At 44.1% G+C, this 23413-nt stretch overlaps 1 protein-coding gene across 2 annotated transcripts in view; it reads left to right on the top strand.

The window, feature by feature from the left end:
* The first annotated feature begins 291 nt into the window (after nt 1-291).
* The window catches only part of LOC149251423 (uncharacterized), a 287945-nt gene continuing 264823 nt past the window's right edge, over nt 292-23413 (top strand). The window contains exons 1-2 of one of the 2 annotated variants that reach the window (XR_016266884.1): nt 292-493; nt 744-853. The gene's annotated coding sequence lies outside the window, so the exon portion shown is untranslated. The remainder of the gene's footprint in view (nt 494-743; nt 854-23413) is intronic. The other variant, XM_089459434.1, reaches the window with a different exon arrangement.

Raw genomic sequence — 23413 nt, 5'->3', positions numbered from 1 at the left:
GACATAGTGTTTCTTTCTGTCCTACACGACAACAATTTTTTAACTCGATCCCTCCAAAGAGGAGATTTGGAACACGCTTTTACATTTTATTTTCTTGTGACATGCTCGGTGGGGAATGTAGGAGTTATCATTCTTACTTCGCTCTAAATTTACTTTTCAAACAAAATAAAATAATTATAACTGATTATGTATCTGGGGAGATTCAAATCAGATATCGAAGATCTCGACACTTGTGATGATTTGAGGTCGCAAGTGCCTCTGGATTTTAATTAAACTCCAGATAAGCCTCCTACCCAATTGGAGTTGGATATACCCAATAATTAAACCTGGAATTACCCCACGATTCATTAATATCCGCATTCCATTTCGACTATTGCTTGGTTAATGAAATTGTTTTCTTCTTTCAATCACAGGAACTGCATGCATGCTTCTGAATCTGCTGCTACTCCTGCCTGTACTATATAAGTGAAAGTGATTCGCTTTTCTCCATTTGGTATATTTCGCTTCTGCCCCACTCTTAATCCCAATCTGTTGTTGCATTCATTCATTGAGTTCGAGTTTGTCCATGTGCGTTAGTTTCATTAATTTTTTCACTTAATTATGTGTCTTTGAAGTTCTTGATTTGTATTCTTTTCTAAGTTGAGTTCTTCTGATCTTAATCTTCGTGGGCTCCGGAATCATCTCTGGTATTTTCGGCGTCACATGTTTTCTTTTAATGCATGATTTCTTTTATTTACTTGCAGAGGAGAAGAAAAGGACAGACTAAAATACCAAACGACCAATTGCTTGCACAGCAAAGGGGAGAATTTTGTGTCAATTCAAGAGCAAATACAGGAGGCTTAGACCAAAGCAGGTGGGAACGAACATCATTGATGAATTTCCATAATTATATGTTTGTTAATTGCTAAAATCAAAGAATTTCCCTAGGAAGCAATAACAAGGGGTTTATGGGGTTAAATCAAGGCAATTTGATGTGAAATTTGCCCCGTCATTGTCATTTTCATAGTGGAAACATCAACGGAATGGAGTCACTCAAGCTTCCTTCCCCGCTGGCACTGGGAGCGGTAGAGGCAGGCATCTGGCACATACAACTTCTCCCTTACAAGTATCGCTCATGTTGAGTTTGCAGTATGGCATATACTATAGATTATAGTAGGTGCAATCACTAACTGGTAATGGCAAGTCTTAGGCTTTAGCCATAGGAGAATTGCCACTTTGTCTACCAAAACACATCTAACTATTTCTGGCCTGGGTGTTAGTGTGAAGAGCGTGAGTGGTGGATGTAGATACCAAAGTTTATCATACGAGTTTGCAGATAGAGAAGCTTGCATACAGGTTGTTTTTTTAAGACTTTTGAGGCTGTTTTAGGGGAGTCAGGTTTTTACTCATATAGTCTGCATGACTGACTTAACTAAGTGAAATATCGATCAATGATACAAGTGTCGCACAAATCAGGCAGTGTCATTACACATTCATACCCAAGAGGGACAACTCAACCACTAGCAAAACTTGACAAAACCCCAGGCCATAACTAAGAATATAAAATGATACATACAATATTCAATTCTTAAAAGAAAAAGGGAAGGGTTGACAATTTCAGGACAAATCTGTAAAATAGATTGTTCAATGTAAGCGATGATGTATACCATCTCTAGACCAATAAGGTTCTACTGGACAAATAAAGGGAATCATATTATTAATATTTTTTTGGAATATCATTTCTGTTGGACAAATATGGGGAATTATATCTGTATTCTTTAGAATGTCATTTTTATGATTGTATATGGTGGGAATCAAAGCATCATAATCATTACTGTCTAGTTCTGGAAAAACAGTTAAAATTATGAAACTGACTAAAATTATATTTTGTATTATGTAAGTCCAAATAAAATGGAACTCATCCTCAACTTCCTTAGTATTACATATCTTGCAAATTTGTTTATTCCAAAGTGTTTTTAACCCTACAACTCATGTAAATACTTAATAGTCAACTGAAATGTATATTAAGATTCAAAATAGAGACAAACAATGGACATCAAATAGTTTAAATAATCCAAAAATTATATAGAAAAATAAAATAAATGTACAAGGTCCTAATGCTATGGAAGATACATTATGGCTTACATGATGAATCATGGAGTGGAATCCCATAAAAGGCTAAATAACTCTCAAGCTCGTTCAAAGTAAACCCCTTGTCTCCGTTAGTGCTATTGAGTCTATATTCAAGACTGTCTAGTCAACTGTTGGCACTAAACATTGACCACAGGTTCACAAATTGGCGCACAATAGCTGTACTCTATATTTATCCTAGGTGGACGTTGACATTTTTACCATCCAGAGGATGGAATCTCAACCATGTTACTAAGGAAGAACCAATGATGGTAGTAATTAGCAACTACTAGGGACAAGAAGAAATTATAGAGGTTTAGAGCTGTTGTGAGAGTATCGTGACCTATTTCCAAGCATTTCATATAACTGAAGATTGAATTAAAGCATGACACAAAACCTATCAAGAAGAGACTGTTCTGCCTGATCCTAAGGTAGAAGGGCAAAGTATAGCAAGAGTTGGATACAATGTTGAATGCAAGCCTTGTAATTCCAGTGGAAGATTTAGAAGAGTTCAGTGGCAATAAAAAACAAAACACTAGATGTTTAAGGATATGTGTAGATTTTTACACTTCGAATGAATCTCGTGTGATCCTTTCCCAACATTGTTCACCAGTGAGATCTTAAATACTGTTGTTGAAAGGGAGGTGTACCAAACTCTGTCCTTACCAGAATAAATGAGAAAGCCAGGGTGCGGGTTCAGTGACTTAGGATGAACACGCAGGGGTGTGGGTTCAGTGACTCAGGATGAACAGGCAGGGGTGTAGGTTCAGTGGTTTACTGGTTCACTAATTGATTTTCCAGCTACCATCAAGTGAAAGAGAGGTTGAGGGTGAGCTTAAGAAAACATTAGAATATATGTACGATGGACCGATGGGCATTAGGCCCATAGAGAGATTAGTGAGGAGTTAGTTGTAGGTTGGTGAGTGGCATATTAGTCTGGTTGTGTGTTAGTCAAGGAATTCGGGATGCATGTTGTTTCACATATCCATTATAGTAGGTGGATTTGGAGGGCAGTTACTGAGATAATGGACTATATGGCCAAGATTCAGAGTGAGCCAGACTTGGCAGTGGTAGAGGTTGGTTACCCTTGTAGTCCCACACAAAAATGTCATGGTTTGTGATCATTGCACTGAAGAAGTTGCAGCCCAATAGCTAGTTGCTTTGGAAACCATCAAAGCATGGAAAGTAAAGAAAGCTAGGACAAGGTTGGAAATTGCAGCAGGTGTTAGAAGATCTAAAATAGCACCTCCTGGTAGTTTCTCATCCAGCATTGGAAGTCCAACCATAACCTCTCTTTTCTTCATATCCTAAGAACCTTTGGACCCCAACTATCCTTGGAGAGTTTTAACAAAAAGAAGAGGATGGAGGTAGATATTGCAGTGAGGAGGTTTTGGTACCATGGCAATCTCCTATTTAAACTTGCGAACTCTCTGATCCAAAAAGATCATGAGCAAACTAGAAATGGCTTGGCTCTGGAAAGATTGAAGGCTCAAAATTGACCAGAAGAGACAATACTAACACAACAGTCCTATGAAATCTACTCACTAAAGAAAAAAATGACGGCATTGTGTGGAGTTGACAAAAGGAAAGCTTGTTGTCTTAAAGAGAAAATTGAATAAGAGAAGTGTAGTCCACTGACACAAGGAATCGACTGAGAGATCATAAGGCAAGACGAGTGCATAAAGGAGGTGTCAAATCCATGCTAAGGGCACCTTATAATCTTCTAGCAAATAATGTGCACACTACAGCACGTAGTCGGTTTTGATGGAAGCTAAATTAGTTGACTAGACCTAGTTGACTTGGGACCAAGACGAGAGAGAGGCATAGTGGAATGTATTTGACCTAATCAAAGGATATTCATTTTCAATATCCAATTTAGATAAGAGAACCAAGAGAAAAATCATTTGGATACATTGCTGAGACATAGTTGTCAACCGACCCATTGATAAACCTTGGAGAATCATCGAGACTCAAGCCATTGATTGATAGCATGAAGGACACGATGACTTAGGTATGTAGAGGAAGCCACTTTTTAAAAGACAATTTTTGGTCACATGGAACATTAGAATCATACATGTAGGAGACAAGCAACAATTATAGTGTCTTCAACTTCCTTAACATTTTAAAAGGTTGTTGGTTCAAATCCTAAAGACTGGGACCGAGAGAGATTCTTCATTTTTAAGTATAGCTCCTAGAGGAGAAGAAGATCAATTGACATAACTCTCATAGATATTAGAAGTTACACATCGGTCAACACTAAAGTGCCTGCGATTTTGCCAAGAGCGTGCAGGAAAGGAGAGACTTGTCTCCATTGACTGTAGCTTGAGATTCAAAGATTGTAGCATGAGTGTAATATCCTCCCCAAATTAAGGGCCAATGAGGGATGAAGTAGCCTATCAATCCCCATAGGCTATAGTCCTCAATAAAGGGGAAAACCCCAAAAAGCTCTGGGCAAGTTTTGGGGCAATTGTGCAGAGAAACCCAAAGTTGGGGTTTGGAGTGTATTTTACTCAATCAATTAAGAGGAGAAACCCCTTTAGGAAATCTATAAATACAAGAGGGATGAACTCATTTGGATCATCAAGTGTGGATCAATTCTTTTGTTTCTTTAGCCTTAGCTTTGAGGGTTTTAAGACCCCTTTCCTTCTTGTTAATTTCATTGGTGAAAGATTGCACCCTAGTTGACACCATTCTATCTTTCTCTCTATTTTGGCACATGAATACTATCTGGAGGCAACAAATTTTCTGTTGGTGTTGATCCTTTGTTCTAGGCACATGAATAACCATTTGGAAGGCATATGATCTAGGCAACGAGTTCTTGTTCTGGCATAGGCATATCATCCAGGCAGCGAGTTCTTGTTCTGGCACAGGCATATCACCTGGAAGGCGTGTGAGATCTTTGATTTCTGGTTCTGGTACAAAAGGCATGGGAGTTCCTTGATCTCTTGCTTTGACACAAGAATATCATCTAGAAGGAGAACGAGTTTTGGTCTTAGTGCCCTATTTGGAATACAATGAAGTCTGTTTCGGCTCAGAGTCTCCATTAGAAGACAAGTGAAGCCCCTGTGCTGAACGTTTGAAGTCCTTGATAAAGGTTCAGGTGCCCCAAAGTCCAAAAAAGGAGTATACAAGGGTTTTTGTGGCCATTTGCGGATCTCCTGAGGCAGATCATGAATTCAGCATTGTGCGAGTTCTGTGTCAGACCTCAAGACTGGTCTTTAAGGAGCATTGAGCATCTGTCCTCCCTCATTGTCTCCTCAACACCTTCCCATAGGTTTGATCACGACCTATGAAGAAATCCGAGTTGCTCTCGTTTCTAGTTTGAAGCCAAAACCATAACATATCTAAAATTTGGTTGGAGACCTAGTGAAGAGGGTTCCTGAGACATAGATTAGATACAGATCTGAGGCAATTTGTAATTGCATAGGGTTTTCTGGTTAGGTACTGAACTTTTAAAGTTTGTTCCATTTGAATTATTGTTGAATAAGAATCATATGATGTGAATTGAACAACTAGTTTTATGGTGTTGTTGGGTTTATTGCATTGATTTAATTTACTGAATACTACAACGTCCTGTTTGTTAGCTCTGTTCATTGAAGAATGCATTAATTATAGGGAATTTCAACTGTTATAATTAAAAGAGAATTTGATTGAAACCCTAATACCCTACAAACGCTAGGGAAAAATTATCCTAGCTCGCAACATTAGAGCGCAAACATCTTGCCAGCCTATGAGTGCATGATTTTTGCATGCTTTTGGGAGATACAAGCAACATCACTATAAGAAAAAAAGAAAGAAAAAACCACCAGGCAACAAAGGAGGATGAAATAGGGTAAGGGAATCACGATCTTGACATCTTTCTTAATGCAATACTACAACAACAACAACAACAAATGACCAATGTTCTACTGGAAGGGAAACGACAGATGGCCTAGGTTATTGTCCAAGACATAAATAATCTTGGCAATAATGGACTGAACGCAGGAAATAGGGATAATACTGAAGGAAGCAACAACCATCACCCCAACACTGTTCCTCAAACAAGTCATAAGACAATAATCAGGAGGAGTCACAAGCCCTTGCTTCCTCAATTCTTGAATCATCAACAAACAACCACTCAAGAAACAACATAGTTGAATATACCCTTTGATGAATATTTTCAGGAGTATGCAACACTATAAGAGAACACTCGAGCAACCCTAAATTTTCGGGAGTACAACAATATCGGGTTCCATAATAGACCCAAAGAACAACAAAATTTTGATTTTATGTGCAAAGTAAGTAAACTTTATCTTCCCTTATTTCATGGATCATCTAAATGTTTAGCAAGGGTTTGGGTGCAAAAATTGGACACCTACTTCATGCTCAACCCTATGTTAGAATCATACGCCATCCAATTCGCAACACTACACCAAGAAGGTGACGCACATGACTGGTGGTATCGTGGAGTGGTCACTTGGCGACACACAAACATCCCTTCTTATGAAGACTATACACAAAGGTTGATAGATAGATTTGATCAGAAGAACCCGGACATACACTTCAGAGAATTGGCACAACTCAAACAAACTAGATCGCATGAAGAATGTATTACAAAATTTGAACAATTTGCGATTATGGTGTCAGACATATTAGAAGAACAATTAGTTATGCTTTTCACAAAGGCATTAACTGAACCCCTACAAGGCTGGGTCAATGTAATATCCCTTGCAATAAAAATCTGCTAAGTGCCTTTCTCAATTTTTGTAAATGATGGATGGGGAAAATTTTGGATACAAACCTAGGAAAAGTGGGTGGTCATTAATGAATTTAATGTTGTGTGGTAGTGAGGCCACAAACATTAGACAAAGGGAAGATTAATCACATAATGTGATGTGGGGACCACCCCACGATGAAATATGCACCCCCTCGATGGAGAAATTCGAATGGCTAAGGAGGGAGCTCAAATTGCTTGATGAAGGGGCCCACGTGAAGGAAGAGAGCAACAATTATAAATAAGAGGAAGGCAACATCATTCAACACCTTTTAATCATTTGACATTTCACACATTGTTGCTCAAGTTGTTCAGCTAAGTCACAGGGGTTGTTTAGCACTAGAGGTTTCCAAGGGGAAATCTCACCCTCTTCTTCAGTGGAGCACGAGTTCCACCCTAGGGAGGAAAATTCTACTTATTTTTGGAACCTTGGAGGATACCATGCAGTAGCACGAGTTTTTGGCATCAGTGGGACGCAGAAAAGGGAGTTACGCAGGGCTTGGAGAGGTATTGTGCTAGAGGGAAGAGATCTGTCATTGTTGGGATATTCCCTCACATAAATACTTGTGAGGAGGAGGAAATTTCCAGGAGAAGTGGTGCCTTTCTCAACAAAACGAATTTGTGTGGCTGGGCCTGCGTTATTTTCTCCCATGACAGTGCAGGGAGTAGTGGAGCTTTTTCTGGGAGGCCCGTGAGAGGGATTAAGGAGCTGGATTTGATTGGAGGGGAATTGGAGGATATTACCTAGATTTTGAAGAGCAGAAAATGCTCCTACCTAAGTTGCACGAAGCGCCGAAACGTTTCGGAGTTTCCGAAACGGGTACGTTTAGAAACGTCACCTCCTAAAAATGTAAACGTCAGCTGAAACGTCGTCTGAAACATCATATATGTTTATATATATAAACATAAATTTATACATAAGTGAATAACATAACATCATGCAAGAAAAAAAGGGAATAAGACCCATAGATGACAATTTGGAAGGAAAACCAAGTCTATATTAACTCTCATATATGATTACATTATGGTCGTGTTTCGGTCAAGTTTCGGAGTTTCAGGTACGGGTACGTCCTTAAACGTCGGGTTCCTAGAAATTTCATGCAACATAGGCTCCAACTATCACAGATGACATTTCCCAGAAGTAGAGAAGGGCCAAGCATTTTGGGGTCAATTTTGGAGCATCAAAACTAAGACAAACCCTTTCTGGGTTTTTTTGGGTTTATTGAGAAGAGACCAAATTTAATTTGGCAGAATTTTCTGGGCAGATTTGAGAGGCCAAACAGGGGTCTCAACTCAGCTAACAACTAGAGGAGCTAGGGGGAAATTGGGCCGAAATTCCAAGGTCAACATTTGGCCAATTCGTTCGTGTGTTTTTGTGGGTTATTGGTGGAGAGCCCAGGGTTAATTTCCCGGAATTTTTTGAGCATCGAAGAAGGCCCTAGCAACCATTTCTTGCAGCCAACAATGTATATTTCAGAGGGATAGCGTAGAGCTTGGTTGGGGACAATCACACTTGTGTCCGAGCAGCTAATTTCATCACCTTGTCATTGTTAGCTTGCCTTAAGCAAGCCAGGGTGCATGCGTTCTGATCTTATCTTGTACCCAACATTTATCTCAATAAAATGGCTCAGCTCAGCGCAGGTTTTGGCATTTTCTAGGTGTTTAATGTGGTGTAATTTTATGTGCGTGTTTTTGCTATATTTGCTTGTTTATCATTGTAAATTTCCATTAGGAATATTACAGTGGTATTAGAGCCATGATCTTGGCCAGCTGTGGGGCAACCAACTAGATCAGGGAAGATTTGTGCACGTATACATAGTGATAGGTTTAACCATAAACGACCCATGGCTCAAGGGGGATTTAATATGCGCGAATTCTTGACCCAGTTGATGAAGGTGTTGGACCAAATCTATCCTCTTCCTTACATAAGAGACACTAGAGTTGCACAGGCCGTGGGGGTGCAACCATCTACACAGGATTGTGGGGAGCAAGTAGATACACCCAGTATGGCGCAAAGGTCACCTGTGTTGGAGACTTCCTTGACCGTGCCGATTGACATCTTAGTGGAGAGAGTAGAGCATACCCCAGTAGGGCCATCCGTTGAGGTGGTGACTGGGGTCGTGTCTGGGTTTTTGGGTGATAGTAGCACACAACAAATGGGTGAGGTGCCAGGAGACATATCCACCCTTGATGAGGCACTGGGAGATACAAAGGTGTTGGACAATGGTCGCACATAACAGTGTCATCAGTTTCAGGCCGACCTTCTAGCATTAAAAAGGAAGGCCACATCAGTACGAGAGGCTATTTTGCTGCAGAACGAGGAGCTCGAGGGCATGAGAGTGGTTTGTGTCGAGTCAACGGCCTAATTGGCTCACATTGGGGAATGGTTGGATTCCCTAATGGTACAGTTAGAGGGCACATTGGAGAGTCAGAGAAACCCTCTTTAGGCATACATAAACGGGGCTAGCAACACTGTTGGGTCACCTTTGCCCATTGGAGAGAGAGAGACAGAGCTACCTAGTCAAATCTCATGTGTTGGCCTGGATAGCGGGATGAGACGATCGGAGTTGCACAGGGTGCAACATTCGCATGTTGGGGTTGTTCTATGTACGGGAGTTCATGCATTCGATCCCTCTCTTGGGGTTGGATGGTGAGAGATTCTGAGTTGGTACCCGATGGAGTGGGCTATGGAGATGGTGGTGGACCTGGGTGTAGCTCAGTAGGAGCTTCCAGGAACTGGGGATACCGAAAGCCCAGACTGGCATTGGGAGTTGGGTGGGACTACCTATCGTTTCCCGGGTATGCCGGTTGACTACGACTTGGACGGTATAGTTGACCTAGCAGTGGAGCGTGCACATTCGATAGGGAAGTTTCAGTTAGCACCAGTGGCCAACTAGTTTATGGATAGACTCCTTGGGTTGTCTTGGTATGATGATTGTACATGGGATCACAGGGTGATCAACATACTCTGGCAGGAGTTTGTCGGAGGAGGTGGCATTGGCAGGCCACCAGACGGTGCCTTGTATGGAGCTGGGGATTCTTCACATTTGTGTGGGGCACAAAGGACGCAGAGGAGCAAAGCACTGGTGGCATCACTACTGACACATAGGGAGATTCACTTCTTAGTTCCCTCAAGGAGGATTTGGTGTGAAGATCCATTCATCGGCGGGTATAGTGATGTGATGATGGAGGTGATGATACGGATTTGGTGTGGGCTAACACGTAGAGACACAACTCTAGGCCATCACATCCAGGGATGTGTGGGAGCATCTAGCGTTGAGCAGTGGTCAATAGGTGGACATGGAGATGCGTGATGGTGTATCGTAGTGTTTCGGATTGGGTTTTGGAGTAGGAGTGTCTTACATCACATTGAGTACACGCGGGGAGTGACTTGTGCCTTGACACAGATAGGGCATGAGATGGTACAGGGTGGTATAGCTGTAGTCGGGGATATCCTATGGTGTATAGGGACAGGCCGCGACATACAGTGGCATGTCGAGGAGTGTGGTGGTACTTGGTGCTATGCTGTGGCATATGGTGCAGCACAACAGGCCCTCGGAGCGTTGCCTTCAATGAGACTTGTGGACATGGACATTAGGTGTTCCGTTAGGTGCAGCTAACCCGAGATCAACGAGGATGCGATTGAGCTCCTGAGGACACCATGTCAACAGAGACAAGTCTTTGACTGGTTTATCAGCAAATCCGAGGCAGATAGAGGGGCATCCATAGGGTTATTCTTCAGTACCAGTGCAAACTACCCTTGGGGACCTACCCACCCATGACTCTCCAGTTGAGATGTTTGGTGGAGGCACGGGCTGATAGATACAGGCTTAGGGTGACATGGTTTATTGTTGAGGTAGCATTTTCCACTCCTAGGCTCACACATGGGGAGTCGATTGTAAGGGAACTATGTGATGCACTTATGGCGAGACAGTCTGAGGTGTCATAGGAACCCGAGGGACAGGGGATGGTAGACTTTGTCTACAGGAGGGCACCCAGACTCCAAGTAGTATCCAGGTGTATCGTCAGGAGTTGGGATAGCGGATTTCATTGCGTGGTTTGGCAGGAGCATGGTAGGTTGGCTTGCGTGGGACAAACTCCTGATACTTGGGGTCCACCCAAGGGATACATACAGGGGTCAAAGATGAGGCCATATGGGTTCTAGCAGGTAGCAGTGCTACACAACGACATCCCGTGAGGAGTGGGAGTTATGAGCTCCTAGTATGGTTGAGGGATCTAGGGATTTGGTTGGCGGGTTGATCACTCCACTTTGTGATGATGTAATGCTCCAAACTTGGATAAACAGTGATATATAAAGCAAAATCGATTTACAACACACAAATTTTAAACATTCAACAAATAATCATGAAAACTCCAGAAGTAAGAACCAACTGAGCAATTTTATTAATCCAATGGAGCAAGTACAATAGTATGGAGAAATGCACTTGGGCTTGCGTCAATGGCAAGCATGACAGAACCTAGGTGATAAGACAGTGATCTCAAACGTTGATAATGACTGCTCCTCTAATGTTCTGCACTGCCTAGAAAACTACATTGCTGGCTGGAAAGGAACTGCTAGAAACCCCACCTTCGGTGCTTAGAAAATGCTGCAAAATTAATCCCAAGCTTCTTGACCAAAACCCACAAAAACCCAGAAAGGGTTTGGTTTGATTCTAACCTCCCAAAATCGACCTCCAAGAGGTCCTACGCCCTTTAAGACTGCTGAAGCACATGACCTACAAAGATACCAACAAAATCCTCCTCCAAGGCTCTGGAAAAGTAGCAATCTCCTCCACAAGTGCTTCCCTTAACTCTCTCGACAAAGATCAGCCTCAATAGCTGAGACTCCACCTCCCATGTGTGCACAATATGCTTCCTCTGCGCTGGCCCAGGAAGTGCAAAAGTCACACTAAATAGGAGCTCTCTCCTCTAGCTCCAAAACTCACCAAAATGGCAGGCAAACACCTATGCCTCCTTTCTGAAATTTCTCTTGGCTAAAACTCCTCTGGAAGATGTCACAATCACAACTCGGCCTCCCTTCACTGCATCCTCTAGAAATACACACCACCTGGAGATGATGGATGCAACTGCTGGAAATCACAATGAAAACCTCCTTCGAAAGAATGTAGATGAACCTCTCTAGGGTGGCACTCGAAGTCCCCCGAAGAAAGGGTGAGCTCTCCGCTTGAAGAACTCTTGCTAAACAACAAGTGACTCGGCTAAGCAGCTCGAGCAACCAAAGAGAAATTCGATATGCCAAAAGATGATGAAATGAGGAGAGATGCCTTCCTTTTATAGATTTTGTGGAGCACTTTTCCCTCCATTTTCCCTCCATCGTGGGCCCCTCACTTAACCATCGACTTCCCCTCTCATGCAATTTGAACTAGGGAGTGCGTATTCTCCTAGTGTGGGTGGCCCCCACGTGTAACTTAACCACACCAAAATAACTTCTACTAAAGTCTAAGCCTCCTAATAAAATCGAATGGGCCCCATCACCTCCAAAATTGGCCCCAAAATGTAGTGATTAATTTTGTTCCAAATTAATTTAGGAAGGGACATTACAGTCCTCCCCTCCCAAATGTTGCTTGTCCCCAAGCAACTTCAATGTTGGATGCTCAAGTATGTGCTCACCCTCCCAAGTAGCATCCTCATCTGGTAAGCTCTTCCAATGCACCAAGTATTCTCTGATTATCCTGCTTTTGAGCTTCCTTTCCCTGGTCTCCAAGATGGCCTCCGGTTCTAAAACTAGGTGCCCCTCATCATCAAGTGGAGGCAACTCCACAGCTGCTGTAACCTGTTGCCCCAACACCCTCTTGAGGCATGAAACATGGAAAATATTGTGGATCCTGCTCCCTGGTGGTAGCTCCAACTCATAAGCCACCTCTCCAACCCTCTTGATCACCTTGTAAGGCCCAAAAAATCTTGGTTGCAGCTTTTCGGCCCCCTTCTGCTTCAGAGTGGATTGTCGGTATGGCTGCAATTGAAGGTACACCAAGTCCCCTTCCTCGAAATGCCTCTCCACTCGATGCCTGTCAGCATACATCTTCTACTGATTCTGAGCTGTCTACAAGTTATCCTTAAGAGCCTTGAGGATATCTTGGCTCTCTAGGATCCAATCTTTGGCCTTTGGGGCCCGACTGTCTCCAAAAACAATGTTAGCAAAAGACAAAGCATCATAACCATATAGAGCACAGAAAGGAGTCATACCAATGGACATATGATGTGTCGTGTTGTAACAATACTCTCCCAAATGCAACCATCGAATCCAAGTCCTCTGCTACCCTGTCACATAGTTCCTGAGATATCCCTCTAACTACTAGTTCACACTCTCTGTCTGGCCGTCGATCTGTGGATGATAACTGGTGCTCGGGGTGAACTCGGTGCCAACTAGCCTGAAAAGCTCCTGCCAAAATCCCCCATGAATAGGCTATCTTGGTCACTAACTATAGTCTTAGGGAGTCCGTGCAGGTGAAAGAGCTCCTTAAAGAACAACTCTACCACCTATGAAGCTGAATATTGTGTCAGAATGGCAAAGAAATGTGCAAACTTCGTTAGCTGGTCGACCACCACAAAAATACAATCCTTCCCTTGTAGTGAGGGAAGTTTGGTGATGATGTCCATAGAGATACTCTCCCATTTCCCCTCGGGGATGGGAAGAGGCTACAATAGTCTCGCTGGATGGGTCAACTCCCCTTTGTTCCTCTTGCAAACCTTGTACTCCTGCACATATCTCAACATGTCCCCTTTGAGGCCCTTCCAGGTGAAGCGCTCTCTCACTGCCATATAGGTCTTCCTAAACCCTGGTGTCCAGGCAAATGAGAATCATGAGCTGCACGAAGGATGCGCTCCCTCAACTAGGACCTCGAAACCAAGAATATGCGCCCTTTGTAGTATATAACCTCTTCCATTACCCTGTAGTGCTCCTTTGCATAACTGCCCTCCAAGATCTCGCATGCCCGATGATCCTTGGAGTACTCTACTAATAGTTGTGCCTTCCAATCATGGCAAATGCTCACGAGTGAAAGACCTGCGGGTATCCTGGATAGTGCATGCCACCACATTGTGCTTTCCCCGCACATACTCAATATCGAAATCATAGGCTTGCAACTTGCTAACCCATCTCTGCTGTCTATCATTGAGGCCCTGTTGCCCCATGAAGTGGCAAAGATTGTTGTGATCCGTCTTCCCCCGAAATCGGTTGCCCACCAAGTAATGTCTAAATTTGGCCAATGCATGCATTATGGTCAACATCTCCTTGTTATATATGGAATATGACCTCTCATGTGGTAGGATATTTCGACTCTCAAAAGTAATGGGGTGCCCTATGTTATCACCCCAAGAAACTCTCCTAGGTTGTATCTCGAAGATGCTCGGGAACATTACAAACTCAACAAAAATGTTGGAAAATGGTGGATGAATGGAAGGAATGATGCATATTCAAGCCAGATAACCACTTCTACTATGCTTAACCCCAGACATGGGTGAGCACCCCCAGACTACAAGGCTTTAGACCACCAATCACTCACACTTTAAAGAGTAGGTGAAGATGGAGAATACTGACCACACCAGCAGATGCACAAGACCATGTGATGGCCGGCTGCAACTAGTTAAAAAGGTCTGCAAATCTGTTTCTTAATGCACAGACAGGATGACAGCTCTCTGTCACTAAGCAAACAGAAACCTGAATACTGAAATAAACAAGACTTTAACACAAAGGTGGGATGACAGCCCCTCTAATGCCAAACATTAAGAATTCAAGACAAATGCATAACAGGCACAACCTGGAACAAAGAAGTGGAAAGTGAACAATTAACAACAAAAGAAGCTTGTATTAGCTGAAAATGAAGACCAGACGCTGCAGGTATCACAGTAGTTACAGTCTCCAGAAGTTGAACCTTACATCAGAATAACATTCATCCCCCTGATCATATCTCTGTTCTGGGTATATATAGAGTTTCTTTACAAAAATGTTTTGCTGTTCTATGCGTGGAGGGGTCATAATTGACCACCAACTGCTTTAACTCTCTGATGGAGTCTCTACTACAATCTGCTTGCCTTAATTGATGAATTTGACGTTCTCTGGCTCTTTGCTGTACTTTTCGAGCAGGTGGAGTGGAACTCCATAACTGATAAATGCGCTGATCTGCTCGAGGCTGGTCCTTTCCTTCTCGGCCATGCTTTCTTGTTAAATGCAGTTGTTGAGGATTTATTACATCGAGAGCTGAAAAACTGGCCACCTTCTTCCTTCGGAAGCACAGAACCGGCTATGGACACGGGCAATATGGCGGAGGCATGAGTATGACGGGAACAATTATCGGTCGTTGGATCGCACAGATGAACGACGGAGATTGACTTGGAGGGAGATATCAGGAGGAAACGAGAGCGAACAAACGCGAGCCGTCAGATCGTGGGCGGACAGATCCGACGGCGGAGGAGCGATCGCAATATCGCATCGGCGGAAGACAAAGGGCGGAGCCATAACACACATGGGTGCGATTTGCGATAGCGATCAGATCGCATCGCAATATCGCATCGGCGGAAGTCAGGGGCGAAACCTTAAAACACACATGGATGCGATATGCGATAGCGATCAGATCGCATCGGCGGAAGACAAAGGGGGGAGCCATAACACACATGGGTGCGATTTGCGATAGCGATCAGATCGCATCGCAATATCGCAGCAGTGGAAGACAAGGGGAAAAATGGAGGCAGCAGGGTGAAAGGGAGTAAGCGAGGTGAAGGAGCAGGAGGAGGATAACCGGTGCAGACCTCTTTTGAGCAGGAAACCAAGGACTGAGCTTACTTCCGTTCTTTGAAAATCAGCAACATGTAGCAGAGCTAACACTGGCTCCTTCTGGGGATGAGATCCTCTTTGTGAGGTCTCAAGAACTGCAGACCACTGCCTTCATACAAAATCAGCTTAAAAACCATTGCCTAGTATCCATTGGGCATGGAGTCAACTAAGTCTACAATAGAAACCTGAAAAAGAAACTGCTTACAATCATTAAGGCCAGAGGACCTTAGACAACATAATTATTCAAAAATTGGCCAACTGATGGGCCACCAAAATTGTTTCTCCTGCTCTCAGCCCCTTCATCATAGAGCTGCAAAACAAGATTTATTTGATCCTCTACCTCAAAGAGTTTAGGAGATTTGAGCTTAATGGGCAGATATGGATCAAATTTCAATTCCCCTCTTTGTATTTTCCTCCTTGGATGTTCTTCATGGGAGCCTGTGTACACCTGTTGAATAATCATTGCTGTGTACTTCTCTGTGTCTTTTAAGGCCTGTACAACTAATATGAATGATGAAATAATGTATTCTTGTGCAGGGGACACAGAGACATCATTTGCTCCTTCATTTTTATCAGAATAGTCTGCATCCAAGGAGGAGTTCCAAGACTGTGCACCCTCTTCCTCTGTCATCTGAAAAGCTGCTCTTTCAATCTGTGCGGAGGCCACCTGAGCAGTCATTAGAGTATCAAGGCTGAAATGATCAGTATCAGCCTTGGGCTTTGAATCATGGCCTGCCTCAGAGTTCAAGGGGCAACTTTGAGGGACTATCGCTTGAGCAGGAAGAGGGACAATAGATGATGAGGAGCTTTCCTCTCCCTTATTGATCACTGTGCTAGGTATAATAGCAGGCTGGTGAATTTGCAGATCTGTATAGTCGTGGGAAGATGTGCTGGCTTTAGGCTCGGATTCTTGGAGGATAAGAGGAACTGTTGCTATTTGCTGCTGCTGATGAGCTTGTTGTTCTGCAGTTACAACAAACTTACAAGCAGTGCCTCTGAATAGTGCCTCTTCATAGGTAGCTTTTGTTAAGAAAGGGGCGCTACCCTTATCTTCCAAACCATGGACCTCATCCTCTTCTTCAGGATGCTCTTCTTCCATGACTATATTGTGAAAAAGGGTCTTGAACCTTTTGTCTTTGTTTGTATCTTCGCTTCTTTGCAGAATCTGCAATTGCTCCACTCCTGAATGCTGCTCAACTCTTAACTTGGAAACTTCAAAGGCCAATGACTCAATCATTCTGGCCATTTCATTGATCCTATGATCTAAGGAGGATGAGAGCCCATCCCTCTGTAAGTTCCCAAACTCAGTATGATCATAGAGCAAATCTTCCTTGTCCCCCCAGTGCTTTAGGAACACATCATCTAAAGCCTCAATATCTGTAATGGACCTAGGGGCTAACTTGCTGAACCATTTTCTAGCCTCTCCCTAGGCTCTGGACAAAAACTCTAATCCACACATCCTCTTCATAGATATCCAGGTTATCAGCATAACAATAAAAAGACTCTAGATGCTCTTCTGCTGATACTCCTTCTGAACTAGTAAACTTAGGCATAAATTCTTGATAATCTCTTGCAGGCATGGCATTCAAAGGTGTAGGCAAGACTAAGGGTCCATACCTAGCAACAACTATTCTTTCTATCTTTGTAGGACCTTGCTGACTTTCCATGACTGGGGTATATGAAAGAATACTGGTAGATTGAGTGGAATGGATCAATGAAAAGGATGACAGAGACCGAGGAATATGACGGACAACATGGGATGCTTTCTTTGGACTGAAATCCGAAAGGGAAATGAATGAATGGGAGCTGTATGAATCTCTGAAGGTATTTCTACACTAGCAGAGATACATAAAAATTCTTAAAGGCTTACCTGACCCTGATGCTCCTTTACACGATATTTTATTCTGCTGAATGATCTTTTTAGGGTCGGGCACTGGTTCAGCAGATGGTTTCTGAAGATATCTTCGAACATGCCTCACCAACTGCGCCAGAACTTCAATGTGGAGTCGCCAAATGATGGTCTTCCACCAGTGGAGTTGCCAGATAGATGATTACAACCAAAAACTGTGCCTAGACTTTGTCTATCATCAAAATCTGGAACTGTGTCGTTCTCCCAGGGAAGCTGAGCTTCAATTCTCCTCTCCCGGCAACGACGCCAATTAATGTTATCACCCCAAGAAACTCTCCTAGGTTGTATCTCGGAGATGCTCGGGAACATTACAAACTCAACAAAAATGTTGGAAAATGGTGGATGAATGGAAGGAATGATGCATATTCAAGCCAGATAACCACTTCTACTATGCTTAACCCCAGACATGGGTGAACACCCCCAGACTACAAGGCTTTAGACCACCAATCACTCACAGTTTAAAGAGTAGGTGAAGATGGAGAATACTGACCACACCAGCAGATGCACAAGACCATGTGATGGCCGGCTGCAACCAGTTAAAAAGGTCTGCAAATCTGTTTCTTAATGCACAGATAGGATGACAACTCTCTGTCACTAAGCAAACAAAAACCTGAATAATACATTTACTGAAATAAACAAGACTTTAACACAAAGGTGGGATGACAGCCCCTCTAATGCCAAACATCAAGAATTCAAGACAAATGCATAATAGGCACAACCTGGAACAAAGAAGAAGTGGAAAGTGAGCAATTAACAACAAAAGAAGCTTGTATTAGCTGAAAATGAAGACCAGACGCTGCAGGTATCACAGTAGTTATAGTCTCCAGAAGTTGAACCTTACATCAGAATAACATTCATCCCCCTGATTACCTCTCTGTTCTGGGTATCTATAAAGTTTCTTTACAAAAATGTTCAACTGTTTTATGCGTGGAGGGGTCATAATTGACCACCAACCGCTTTAACTCTCTGATGGAGTCTCTGCTACAATCTGCTTGCCTTAATTGATGAATTTGACATTCTCTGGCGCTCTGCTGTACTTTTCGAGCAAGTGGAGTGGAACTCCATAACTGATAAATGCGCTGATCTGCTCGAGGCCGGTCCTTTCCTTCTTGGCCATGCTTTCTTTTTAAATGTAGTTGTTGAGGATTTATTACGTCGAGAGCTGAAAAACTGGCCACCTTTTTCCTTTGGAAGCACAGAATCGGCGATGGACACGGGCAATATGGTGGAGGCATGCGTATGACGGGAACAATTATCGACTGTTGGATCGCATAGATGAATGGCTGAGATTGACTTGGAGGGAGATATCAGGAGGAAACGAGAGAAAACAAACGCGAGCTGTCAGATCGTGGGCGGACAGATCTGACGGCGGAGGAGCGATCGCATTATTGCATCGACGGAAGACAAAGGGCGGAGCCATAACACACATGGGTGCGATTTGCGATAGCGATCAGATCGCATCGCAATATCGCATCGGCGGAAGTCAGGGGCGAAACCTTAAAACACACATGGATGCGATATGCGATAGCGATCAGATCGCATCGCAATATCGCATCGGCGGAAGACAAAGGGTGGAGCCATAACACACATGGGTGCGATTTGCAATAGCGATCAAATCGCATCGCAATATCGCAGGAGTGGAAGACAAGGGGAAAAATGGAGGCAGTAGGGTGAAAGGGAGTAAGCGAGGTGAAGGAGCAGGAGGAGGATAACCGGTGCAGACCTCTTCTGAGCAAGAAACCAAGGATTGAGCTTACTTCCGTTCGTTGAAAATCAGCGACATGTGGTAGAGCTAACACACTCATTGGGAGAAGACTGCCCCAATCCCCTCACCTGATGCATCGCACTCCAATGTGAAAGGCTGTGTGAAATCCGGGAGTGCTAATACTGGGCAACAACTCATCACCTCCTTGAGGCGGTCGAATGTTGCCTGAGCCCCATCTGTCCATGCAAAAGCCCCCTTCTTAGTCAGATCAGTAAGGGGTGCTACCAACTGTGAGAATCCCTTAACGAACTTCCGATAATAAGTACAGATGCCCAAGAATCCTCTCAGCACTGTCACATCTCTAGGCTTTGGCCAATCTCGAATGGCCTTGATCTTCTCCTCGTGCACCTTGACCCCATCTGCGCCTATGATGTGCCCCAAGTAGAGCATCTCTATTAGCCCAAACTCGCACTTGGACATCTTGGCGTAGAACTGCTGCTCCTCCAAGATACACAACACTGTCTCTAGATGTTGCAGGTGCTCCTCCCACATCCTGCTGTAGATCAAGATGTCATCAAAGAACACTAGTACAAATCTCCTTAGTTGACCTCTGAACACATGGTTCATGCATGATTGAAAGGTAGCAGGTGCGTTGGTCAACCCAAAAGGCATGACCAAGAACTTGAAATGCCCATAATGACACCTGAAGGCTGTCTTCGGAATATCTTGCTCCCTCACCCGAATCTGATGATACCTAGACCGCAAATCTATCTTAGAGAAGTACTTGGCTCCTCTAAGTTTGTCCATCAACTCATCAATACGTGGAATGGGATACCGGTTCTTCAGTGTCTTCTTGTTGAGGGCCCTGTAGTCAATGCACATGCGGAGAGTCCCATCCTTCTTCTTCACCAGCACGACTGAAGAAGCGAATGGACTAGAACTCGGTCTGATGTGGCCCAATGCCAATAGCTCCCTGATGGCCCTCTCAATCTCATCCTTATAGGCTTTGGGATGCCTATAGGGTGTAGTAATGACTACCTGCACACCAGGCTCCAGCTCTATAGTGTGCTCGAACCCCTTGTCAGGTGGTTGTCCTGGTGGTATGTCTCCAAAAACTACCGGATATCTATCCAGTATTGCTTGTATGTCTGGATGTGGTGGCTTGGCCTTTCCCCCAGCCTTTGAAATCCTCAGCTCCACTGCCCATGCTATGTCTCCATGCCTCAAATCGGCCTCCATCCTGTGGGTCGAAACTATCTGTGGAGGATACGAATGCATGCCCTGAAGAACCACCTGCTTACCATCCAGCCCAGTAAACTCCATCACTAGCTGCTTCCAATCGGTGGTAACTTGACCAAGGGAATACAACCATTGGACACCCATCACATTGGTGTCTGGTACATCCACCACGAAGAAGTGGTCTATCATTGAATAGTTCCCCATGGTCACTGTCAGAGCGGGAACATATCGAGTGCACTACATAGTCCTGTCTCTTGGTACTAGAACTGAAAATCCCTCAAACTCTGCAGTGGTGATGCCCCTCCTCTGGACCATTTGAGCATCAATAAAATTGTGGGTGGCCCCACTGTCTACTAAAATTGAGACACACTGCCCCTGCACTGTACCTTTGATCCTCATGGTCAAAAATTTGGGAATCTCGCACAAAGAAGCTAGGACTCCCCTAGCTGGTGCAAAAGATGCTCCCCCATGTGGTGGTGGTGGTGGTGGTGGTCCCCTCTCTGCTGGATCCTCGCTGTCTCCCCCACCAAGCTCCAACTCCACCTCATCCTCCTGATCGCTATCCGAGAAGACCTCAATGTAATGAGCCTTGCCTACTGTGCACTGATGGCCTGGTGCCCATGGCTCTCGACATGTAAAACACAACTTCCTCCTCTTGAGGTCTCTCCTAGTCTCGTCATCCAATTGTCCCCGCCCTTGGGCTGCTCTCTGCGTTGTGGGCGCTCTAGTGTCACTTCCCTTCTGAGGGTAGGGAGTGCGTGGAGGAAAGGGTGCCCGGGTCTTGGGGATGCCCCCCTGCAAATCTCTCGTACAAGTCACTGCCTCCAGAAGAGTAGATGGTCTGCGTGACTTCACCAGTCCTCGCAGTGGCTCTGTCAACCCCTCCACAAATGTGTATACTCTCCTAGCATTTGAAAAATCTGGCACCATGACTAAGACCCTCAGGAACTCTGAAATATAATGCTCTGGATGTCCTATCTGCTTGAGTTGGGTCAACTCCCTGAAGTGAGCCTCTGGATCCCTCCGATCAAAATGCTCGACTACTCTCCGTGTGAAGTCCTCATAGGAGGTCACGTTGGCATGCCCTAGAGTGGACAAGCCATGAAACCACTAGTCGTGTGCCTCCCCCTCCAAATGCAATGTGGCCATTTTAATGGCCTCTACCTCCGTCATCCTATTGAGCTGGAAATATGTGTCCAGCTTCTCCACCCAAGCACGTGTTGTGCACTTGGTAGTGCCATCGTAGGTGGGAAAGTACATCTTCCCAATGGTGCGCTGCAACTCATAGTTTTGCGTACCATGGGCTCCATAGCCCTTCCCCTTCTCATTCTGTTTGAGCTGGCAAAAGTCTCTGAAAGATAGTGCCTCCCTGAAGTCTGCTCCCATGGACTGCCAATCCTCATCTCCACCTGGTTCACCTTGTGCCAAAGGTAATAAAGAAGGTAGAGTGGGCTCGAATTGGCCCACTCTATGATGGAGGCTGCGCAGTGGGTGAAAGATGATCACGCTGTTGAGAGGTCCTCGATGTCTCTCAAAATAGAAACTCCCGGTGAGTGCTTCGCTCCCAGTTCTGCATTTTGATCTCATCCAACATCTCCTTCTGCCCCTTTGCCAAATCGCTCAAAGCCTTCAAGAGACTGTCAAAGGCAATCTCTTCTCTACTCTTGGGCTCCCCCATGTCTTATGTTACCACTGCCTTCCCACGGTCCTCTATGTTTGGAGTGATCTCCAACTCCCTCTCCCTGCTCTAGTACCTTTGCCTCCTGTAAGTAATATTCTGTCGGTCCTCCTCACTCATAGGAAAATCCCCATGGCTGAGCCAAGATTTGAGCTCTGATACCATTGTAATGTTCCAAACTTGGATAAACAATGATATATAAAGCAAAATCGATTTACAACACAAAAATTTTAAACATTCAACAAATACTCATAAAAACTCCAGAAGTAAGAACCAACTGAGCCATTTTATTAATCCAATGGAGCAAGTACAATAGTATGGAGAAATGCACTTGGGCTTGCCTCAATGGCAAGCATGACAGAACCCAGGTGATAAGACAATGATCTCAAATGCTGATAATGATTGCTCCTCTAATGCTCTGCGCTGCCCAGAAAACTACATTGCTGGCTGGAAAGGAACTGCTAGAAACCCCACCTCTGGTGCTTAGAAAATGTTGCAAAATTAACCCCAAGCTCCTTGACCAAAACCCACAAAAACCCAGAAAGGGTTTGGTCTGGTTCCAACCTCCCAAAATCGACCTCCAAGAGGCCCTATGCCCTCCAAGATCGCTGAAGCACACGACCTGCAAAGATGTTGATTTGGGGTAGCATTGAATGTGATCTAGCCACAAAAATTGGTGGAGAGGCTAAGGCACATGAGATCTCCAATACCTAGAAAGGGTTTGGGCAGATTCTAAACAATTTGGGAGATATTAAAATAATTAATATTTTTAATGGAGTCCCTAAGTCTAAACATAGGGAAATTAAAATATTAATGTGAATTAATATAAGACTGTGTTAGAATGGTCCAAAAGTCATGGATCAAGCTAGATCTAATCTTAGCCGTTGATTAGGGACTTAATCTCGGCCGTTGATTTGTCAACGAGAAAAGTATAAGAGGAGGCTTGAGGGTCACTTGGAGAACACACCGAGTTGATCAAGATTTCGACTTTCTGGGGCAGGGTTTGCTGAGGAAGTCAAGAGAGTGATCAGAGTTGCAGTTGAGGGGCAGTGGATACAGAAGCAAGAGGCAAAGATAGTTCCGGTAGGATCAGCGCAATAGTTGGGAAAGCTGACGTAGAGGGCAGAAGCCAGAACTGTTGGAACAGCCAGGAAAGTTGACGTAGAGGGCAGAAGCGGGAACTGCTGGGAACTGTCGGAATTGCTGGAATAGCCGGGAAAGTTGAC

The sequence above is a fragment of the Pinus tabuliformis genome, chromosome 7 (genome assembly GCF_031772625.1).
Source record: "Pinus tabuliformis cultivar Carrire ecotype Pingquan chromosome 7, CPIR1, whole genome shotgun sequence".
Taxonomy (NCBI): Eukaryota; Viridiplantae; Streptophyta; class Pinopsida; order Pinales; family Pinaceae; genus Pinus; species Pinus tabuliformis.
This window is presented reverse-complemented; position numbering and strand designations above follow the sequence as displayed.